At 39.7% G+C, this 9,080-nt stretch overlaps 1 protein-coding gene across 4 annotated transcripts in view; it reads left to right on the top strand.

The window, feature by feature from the left end:
- Window positions 1-9,080, top strand: part of MNS1 (meiosis specific nuclear structural 1) — a 132,006-nt gene that overhangs the window by 44,840 nt on the left and 78,086 nt on the right. The gene's annotated exons all lie outside the window — the stretch shown is intronic.

Genomic DNA, 9,080 nt, shown 5'->3' with positions numbered 1-9,080 from the left:
ATTTCTATTTCATTTATTTCTGCTCTGATCTTTATGATTTCTTTCCTTCTGCTGACTTTGGGTTTTCTTTGTTCTTCTTTCTCTAGTTGCTTTAGGTGTAAGTTAGATTGTTTGTTTGAGATTTTTCTTGTTTCTGGAGGTAAGATTGAATTGCTATAAACTTCCTTCTTAGAACTGCTTTTGCTGTGTCCCATAGGTTTTGGGTTGTGTGTTCTCATTGTCATTTGTTTCTATGTATTTTTTAAATTTCTTCTTTGATTTCTTCAGTGATCTCTTGGTTGTTTAGCAGTGTACTGTTTGGCCTCCATGTATTTGTGTTTTTTACAGTTTTTTTCCTGTAATTGATTTTCAGTCTCATAGCATTGTGGTCAGAAAAGATGCTTGATGCGATTTCAATTTTTTTACATTTCCCGAGGCTTGATTTGTGACCCAAGATGTGATCTGTCCTGGAGAATGTTCCGTGTGCACTTGAGAAGAAAGTGTATTCTGCCACTTTTGGGTGGAATGTCCTATAAATATCAATTAAATCTATCCTGTCTATTGTGTCATGTAAAGCTTGTGTTTCCTTATTTTCTGTTTGGATGATCTGTACGTTGGTTAAGTGTGGTGTAAAGTCGCCTACTATTATTGTGTTACAGTCGATTTCTCCTTTTATGGTTGTTAGCATTTACCTTATGTATTGAGGTGCTCCTATGTTGGGTGCATAAATATTTATAATTGTTATATCTTCTTCTTGGATTGATCCCTTGATCATTTTGTAGTGTCCTTCCTTGTCTCTTTTAACATTCTTTATTTTAAAGTCTATTTTATCTGATATGAGTATTGCTACTCCAGCTTTCTTTTGATTTCCATTTGCATGGATTATCTTTTTCCATCCCTTCTCTTTCAGTCTGTTTGTGTCCCTAGGTCTGAAGTGGGTCTGTTGTAGACAGCATAATGGGTCTTGTTCTTGTATCCATTCAGCCAGCCTGTGTCTTTTATTTGGAGCATTTAATCCATTTACTTTCAAGGTTATTACTGATATGTATGTTCCTATTACCATTTTCTTAATTCTTTTCATTTTGTTTTTGTGGGTCCTTTTCTTCTCTTGTGCTTCCCACCTAGAGAAGTTCCTTTAGCATTTGTTGTAAAGCTAGTGTGGTGTTAATTTTTGTTAGTTTGATTAATATGTGTCTTGGTGTGTTTCTCCTAGGGTTTATCCTGTATGGGACTCTCTGCACTTTCTGGACTTGGGTGACTATTTCCTTTCCCATGTTAGGGAAGTTTTCCACTATAATCTCTTCAAATATCTTCTCAGACCCTTCCTTTTTCTCTTCTTCTTCTGGGACCCCTATAATTTGAATGTTGGTGCATTTAATGTTGTCCCAAAGGTCTCTGTGATTGTCTTCAGTTCTTTTCATTCTTTTTCTTTGTTCTGTTCCTCGGCAGTTATCTCCACCATTCTGTCTTCCAGCTCACTTATTTCTTCTTCTGCCTCAGTTTTCTGTTATTGATTCCTTCTAGTGTATTTTTCATTTCAGTTATTATGTTGTTCATCTGTTTGTTCTTTAGTTCTTTTAGATATTTGTTAAACATTTCTTGTATTTTCTCAATCTGTGCCTCCATTCTATTTCTGAGATTCTGGATCATCTTTACTATCTTTACTCTGAATTTTTTTTCAGGTAGCCTGCCTATTTCCTCTTCACTTATTTGGTCTTATAGGTTTTTACCTTGCTCCCTCATCTGTGACATTTTTTTGTCGTCTTATTTTTTTTTTCTTTTTTTTTTTGATGGGTGGGATTGTGTTTCTGTCTTACTGGTTGTTTGGCCTGAGGCTTCCAGCACTGGCGTTGTAGGCTGTTGGGTAGAGCTGGGTCTTGGTGCAGAGATGAGGACCTTGGGGTGACCTCCCTCTGATGAATATTCCCTGGGGTGTGAGGTTTTCTGTTAGTCCAGTGGTTTGGACTCAGAGCTCCCACCGCAGGAGCTCTGGCCCAACCCTCTGCTCGTGAACCAAGATCCCGCAACCCACGTGGGACGGCAAAAAAAAAAGGAAAAGGAAGAAGAAGAAAAAAAGGAGCAGAACAATAACAGAGTAAAAAGTAAGATAAGATTAGAAAACTAACAGATATGTTAGAAAGAATAAAAAAATAAAAATATAGATGAAACAACAACCAGAAGGTAAAACAGAACCACAACAGTAAAAAAGAGGAGAGGAAAGAAACAAAAAAAGCCAGAAAAGTCCTTGGCTGTGGGGGTGTGGGGCTTAGGCAGGGGCGGTGTTTATGTGGTGGGCGGGACCTATGCTTAGGACCCACAGGGCCGGAAAAGGCCCTGGGTGGGGTGTGGGGCTTAGGCTCAAGGCAGCAGGAGGGACCCAGGAGTGCCTCTGGCCTTGGAGGTCAAAGCACCAGGTCGAGGACCCCAGCAGGCTCACTGGCCCTGAGTGGGTGGGGGGAATGCAGGGTGCTTTCCCCCCAATCCTTGGATCCTAGAGGCCCCCGCCCTGTTGGCCTCTCTTCTTCTTCCCCCCCACACCTCCCTCCTATGCCCCTAGGAGCCACAGGGAGCCCAAGAAGGCAGGGGACCAGACCTGGAAGCCCAACAGGCTTCCCGAAGCCTAGTGGTTGGGGTAAATGCCCTCCGCCCCTCCCCTGATCCTCCAATCCCAGAGGGCCCTCCCATCTGCCTCTCTTCCTCTTCTCCCCTTCTCCCTCCATCCTACGCCCCTAAGACCCCCACAGCCCGACAGGGCCCGGGAGAATGGAGGACCAGGCCCGGGAGCCCAGCAGGTTTCCTGGGCCATAGTGAGCAGGGGGAATGCCCTCCATGCCTTCCCTGATCCTCTGATCTTGGAGGGCCCCTCCCTGTCCACCACTCGTCTTCTCTGCTCAGCCCTGCCTGCCATCTCCCTCCTACACCCCTAGGACTAACGTGGCCCGGAGGGGGCCTTGGAAGGTGGAGGACCTGGCTGGGGATCCCAGCAGGCTTCCTGGGGCCCGATTAGGCAGGGGAAACGCTAGGTGTGCTCCCACTGATATCTGAGCCCCTGAGGGTCCCTCCAGGCATGGAAACCCCTCCCCCCTCCCAGCCACCACTTCTCCTCCCCCATCACTCCCCCCACGTCCTACCTATCACTCAGGGGGTTCCTCCCATCTCCTTGGGCATCTAGGTCGCCCACCAGTGTCTGGCAGACACCCTTCTTGTGGGGAGACATGAACTCTGCATCTTCCTATGCCGCCATCTTGACTCTGCCCCCCCACTGTCTAGTTTTAGAAATCCTGTTTTAATTGTAGCATTAATCAATAATTATAATTAGTTGTACAATTAGTTATAATAATTTACAGTTATTACAACTAATTGTATAATTATGACCATACAATTTATAATTATTAAATAATGAGCAATTGTATATTTATTATATAGCTAACACATAACTTTATGAAAGAAAAAATAAGTACCTTGTTTATAACTTGTATTTAAGTTGAGCAAAAACTATCTCAAAGAAGAGACAGAGGGCTTCCCTGGTGGCTCTGTGGTTGAGAGTCTGCCTGCCGATGCAGGGGACACGGGTTCATGCCCTGGTCTGGGAAGATCCCACATGCCACGGAGCGGCTGGGCCTGTGAGCCATAGACGCTGGGCCTGCGTGTCTGGAGCCTGTGCTCCGCAACAGGAGAGGCCACAACAGTGAGAGGCCTGCGTACCGCAAAAAAAAAAAAAAAAAAAAAAGAAGTGACAGAGATAGTCTTCCCTTATTAAATGTACAACAAGTTCCTTGCTGATGCCAGTACTATTATAATCCTGACTGATAATCAATATGTTAATTATTAAATAAGATGGATTAAAAAAATAACATTTTCAGTCAAACAAAACAGAGAATCGATCACAATAACCCTGCATTAAAGGAAATACTAGCAGTTGTTCTTCAGGTAGAAGAATAAAAATGATCCCAACATTAATCTCAAAACTTCAGGGAGGCAAATGCATAGTAAATCTAGGTGAAATATGAATCTGTAAATCACTTATTGTAATGTCTTTGGGATTTAAAATATATAAAGAGTTAAAAATGTAACAAACCATAACAAAAGTGAGGTAGGAAGTACATACATGGAGTTAAAGTGGTCACGAATCTTTCATTGTTTAGTAAAAAATAATGGACAAATTTTATCAGACTTGAAACAAACATGTAATCTCTGTAATACAAATTTGGAAAAGAATATACAATTAACAAATTAATAGATGGGAAAATTTGATAATAAGGAATGATGAGGCTGTGCAGAAAAGAGTTGACATAGCACACTTGAGGCTAATTTCCTCAGATAGGCCTGCTTTGCAAGTTTGGTCCTTGGCTGGCATCTGGAAACTTGGATTTCAAGAAGATTCCCACCACTCTGATAAGAGTGCCTAATTGTTTGGAAAAACAGTATGGTTCATGCTGAACTCTGTTCCTTCTGGTAGTCGTAATTTTGGTACTTGGTAGGAGAGGGTACGTGCATGACCAGCCCCTAATGAAAATCTTGGGCCCTAAGTCTCTAGCGAGCTTTCCTGGTAGACAATTCTCACCTGTTGTCACAACTCATTGCTGGGGGAATTAAGCGTCTCCTGTGTGACTCCACTGGGAGAGGACTTTTGGAAACTTGCAGCTGATTTCCTCCGGACTTTGCTGACATGCTTTTTTTCCTTGTCGATTTTGCTCTGTATTTCACTGTGATAAATCATATCCATGAGTATGACTATATACTAAGTCCTGTGAGTCCTCCGAGTGAGTGATGGAACCCAGTGGGGGGTTGGTCTTGGGGACTCCAAGCATATAGACAAAAAGAAGAGAAGGGAGAACACAGAACAGGTAAGACAAATAGAAAGAATATATTAAGATTGTAAATGTAACCCAACTATATTAGTAGTTATAATAAACATGTTTGAACCATTTATGAACACAGACCATTTGTTCTGCCAGAACAAATACAACAGATTTTTAACACATTTATTTCATACATAGTATGTTCTCTGACCACAGTGGAGTTAAACTAGATATACAGTAACAAAAAGACCCCCCAAAACTAGGCAATCTTTGTATGTTTAGATATTTTAAAATGTACTTCTAAATAACCCCAGGCTAAAGAAGCAATCAGAATTGAAATTAGGAAGTATTTTTAACTGAATGATAATGAAAATGCCACATAGTAATGGTTGAAAGATTGGAGTGACATCTGAGAAATGGTGTAGTAGGCAGCTCCAAGTTCCTGTCCTCCCAGTCAAACTAGCAGAAACTGTCAGAATCAGCTTTGTAAGAACACTGAACAACGAAGTTTTATAGCAACCAAGAAACAAAGAAAAAGGCAACTTAGAAATGGAAGCAAAGTCTGTAGTGTTTTTACTTTTCCTTGCTCCATCCCCTCACAGCTCTGAGGCAGTCTTGAGGACAGCAGCCCATAGAGTATCAGGCCCTGGTTCTGGAGGAAGAAGAGCAGATCTTATTTGCAAATTATTGTGTCTGTATATTCTAACCTACCTGGGAGCTACCTGAAGGACTGATACAATGTGCTTATCTGTGTTTCTCCTAATTCAGAACTCAGGCCAGAAAAGCAAATTGTATCTCTGGTTAAGATTTAATTTCCATAATATATAAAGGATGACTACAGTTCAACAACAAAAGACAAACAACCCAATTCAAAAATGGGCCTGGTACTTAAAGATTTCTCCAAAGCAGACAGACAGTGGGCAATAGCACATGAAAAAGTACTCAACATTTGTTATTAGGGAAATGCAAATCAAAACCACAAGGAGATACCATTTCACACTTAATAGGATAGCTGTCATAAAAACAATGGAAAATAAGTGTTGGTGAAGATGTGGACAAATTGGAAACCTCAGACATTGTTGGTAGGAATGTAAAATGGTGCACTGTGGAAGGCAGTTTGGCAGTTCCTCAAAAAGTTAAACATAGAATTACCATATGGTCCAGCAATTCCACCCTTAGGTGTACACTCAAAAGAATTGAAAAATTGAAAACAGGGACTAAATCAGATACTTGTACGCCAACGTTCAATGCAACATTATTCACATTAGCCAAAAGGTTGAAGCCACCTAAGTGTCTATCAACAGATGAGTAGATAAACAAATCGTGGTATATACATACAATGGAATATTATTCAGGTATAAAAGGGAATGAAGCTCTCATACATGCTGCAATATGGTTGAACCTTGAAAAGCATTATCCTAAGTGAAGTAAGCCAGAAACAAAAGGATAAAGACTGTATAATTCCTCTTACATGAAATATCTACGGACAGATTTGCAGAGACAAAAAGTAAATTAGCAGGGAAGGGAGGAATGGGGAGTTATTGCTTACATGGGTACAGCATTTCTTTTTGGAAAAAAAGTTTGGAGATAGTGTTGATAGTTGCCGAGCATTATGAATGTAATTAACACCACTGAATTGTACACTTAAAAATGGTTAAAATGACAAATTTTTGTTATATATATTTTACCACAAGAAAAAAATTCTAGGATTAGAAAACCCCCAAAACTTGTCCCCATAAGTAGCTAAAGCTATTCCTTGAGGATAGCTTATAATCTAAAATGACTATTAGAAAAGAAGACTCCATCTGGAATTATTTGAAAACAAAGAGAAAATTCCCATCTGGAGTGATTAAAAAATAATGTAGGATAAAGATAAGGTCAGAAATGAGCAATTTAGAATGTAGACATAAAGTAGAATCAACAAAGCCAAAAATTGTGCCTTTAAAAAGGCCAATAAAATTGATAGTCCCTGGCAGGAATATATAACTGTAAAAGAGAATGCACAAATAACCAATTCTAGGAATGGATAGTGCGATATAATTGTAGATCATACAAATGGGAGATCACTATAGATCATAGCAGGATATTGTGAACAATTTTATGCAAATTTGAAAATTTAGGTAAATTACTAAATAGCACATTTACCAAACTGACTAGCAGTAGTAGAAAGGGAAACTGGCTCTGCAGTGCCAGTTTTGTCATAAAATAAGTGTGCATATGTGCATGCATCTGTTTTTGCATTTTTCTATCCCATCCTTCTGCAACTGGGGTTCCATAAGAGAACCAAGTGTCACAGAAAGTTGAGTGATTGTATTTTTAATTTTGTCAAAGACAGTATATAGGTGGTAGTATTTTAGATACAGAGGAACCAAGTTAATTCACTGCACATAATAGATGCTTAAGGGCATTAGAGCTTAAAACTTGTAGTTGAGAAGAGCTGCTCTAGTCTATTCCATTGATCCATTTGTTCATCCTGTGCTAAAACTACACTATCTTAAATATTGTGGCTTTATAATAAGTATTCATATCCTGAAGAAGTCTCCAATTTTGGTCTTCTCAAAGATTGTTTTAGGCATTCCTACTTTGCATTTCCATATACATTTTAGAATCACTGCAGGGCATTCAGAAATAAACATTTAAAAAAATGATACTGTATCAATTAGATATCCATATGGAAGAAAATGAACTTGATCACTGCAGGGCATTCAGAAATAAACATTTAAAAAAATGATACTGTATCAATTAGATATCCATATGGAAGAAAATGAACTTGATTTCTACCTCACACCACACATAAAAATCAATTCCTGGAGGATTATAGTCTAAAAGTTAATGGTGAAATAACAAAGCTTTGAGAGACTAATACAAGAAAGTATATTTATGTCTGTGGGGTGGGCAACATTTCTTAAAACATGACACAAAAGTCACTGACGATGAAGAAAAAGATTGGTGGATTAGAATACTCTTCATGTGAAGAAACCACTGTGAGAGTAACTACAGACTGGAAGGAGGTATTTGCAAAGCATATAACCAACAAGAGACTTGTATCTGGAATATATAAAGAACTTTTGGGCTTCCCTGGTGGTACAGTGGTTGGGAATCCACCTGCAAATGCAGGGGACATGGGTTTGAGCCCTGGTCCAGGAAGATCCCACATGCCGTGGAGCAGCTAAGCCCGTGCGCCACAACTACTGAGCCTGTGCTCTAGAGCCCGCGAGCCACAGCTACTGAGCCTGCGTGCACAACTGCTGAAGCCTGTGTGCACAACTACTGAAGCCTGTGCGCCTAGAGCCTGTGCTCCACAACAAGAGAAGCCACCGCAATGAGAAGCCTGTGCACTGTAACGAAGAGTAGTCCCCGCTCGACGCAACTAGAGAAAGCCGGCGTGCAGCAACGAAGACCCAACGCAGCCAAAAATAATAAATAAATTAATTTAAAAAGACTTTTATGCACCAATAAGAAGTAGACAAACCAGTATAAAAATGAAAAAAAATTTTTAAATATTAAACAAGAACTTCACAGAAGTTATACAAATGAGTCAACATATGAAGAGGTCTCAGTTCCATTAGTAGTTGGGAAACATAAATTAAAACCCCAGTGATAAATTACATCCCCCAAAAGAATGGTTAAAATCTATGACAAGACGAAAGTGTTGCTGAGGGTGTGGAGTGGTGTGAGTGCTTAGACACTGTTTATGAGAGTATAAATCTGACAAAGCTTTGGAAAACTGCCATTATCTACTCAATTTGAACACAGCCTACCCTGTGACTCAGAAATTTCACTTCTAGGTGTATATACAATGGGTATGGGTGCCCTTGTCCTTCAAATGAAGGTTGTTTATTTGAATGTTGGTTGTTTGCAATTTAATGCACATTTTTTTGTAGAGACAGTATTATAAATTGATTGGGTTTGTATATTGGTGCATAATCATTAGTACCCAACTCTAACAAAAATCTTTGTAAATGTATCTCAAACTCTTAGTGGAATAAAAGATGTAGACTAGCCTAGAAACTTAATCCTTGTTTCTAACACTATTTTTATGTAAGAAGGTAATCCTGTGTCATATACATTTGCACCTACAATGGTAAGGGCAAGAAGGACCCACACCATAATACCAGGAATATCTCTCTTCCCTTACCCCTTATGACTGTTTCTTTGTAGGTAAGGGGTACTTGTAAGTTGAGTTTATAGGTAGGTGAGTGCCTCTTTGTTCCAGTAAGAATTAACATGTACATTTTGGTGACATCTCAGGGCCCTCCCAACTCAGAATTCTCATATTCTGTCATATTCAGAATTATG

Source organism: Physeter macrocephalus, chromosome 11 (assembly GCF_002837175.3).
Source record: "Physeter macrocephalus isolate SW-GA chromosome 11, ASM283717v5, whole genome shotgun sequence".
NCBI lineage: Eukaryota > Metazoa > Chordata > Mammalia > Artiodactyla > Physeteridae > Physeter > Physeter macrocephalus.
This window is presented reverse-complemented; position numbering and strand designations above follow the sequence as displayed.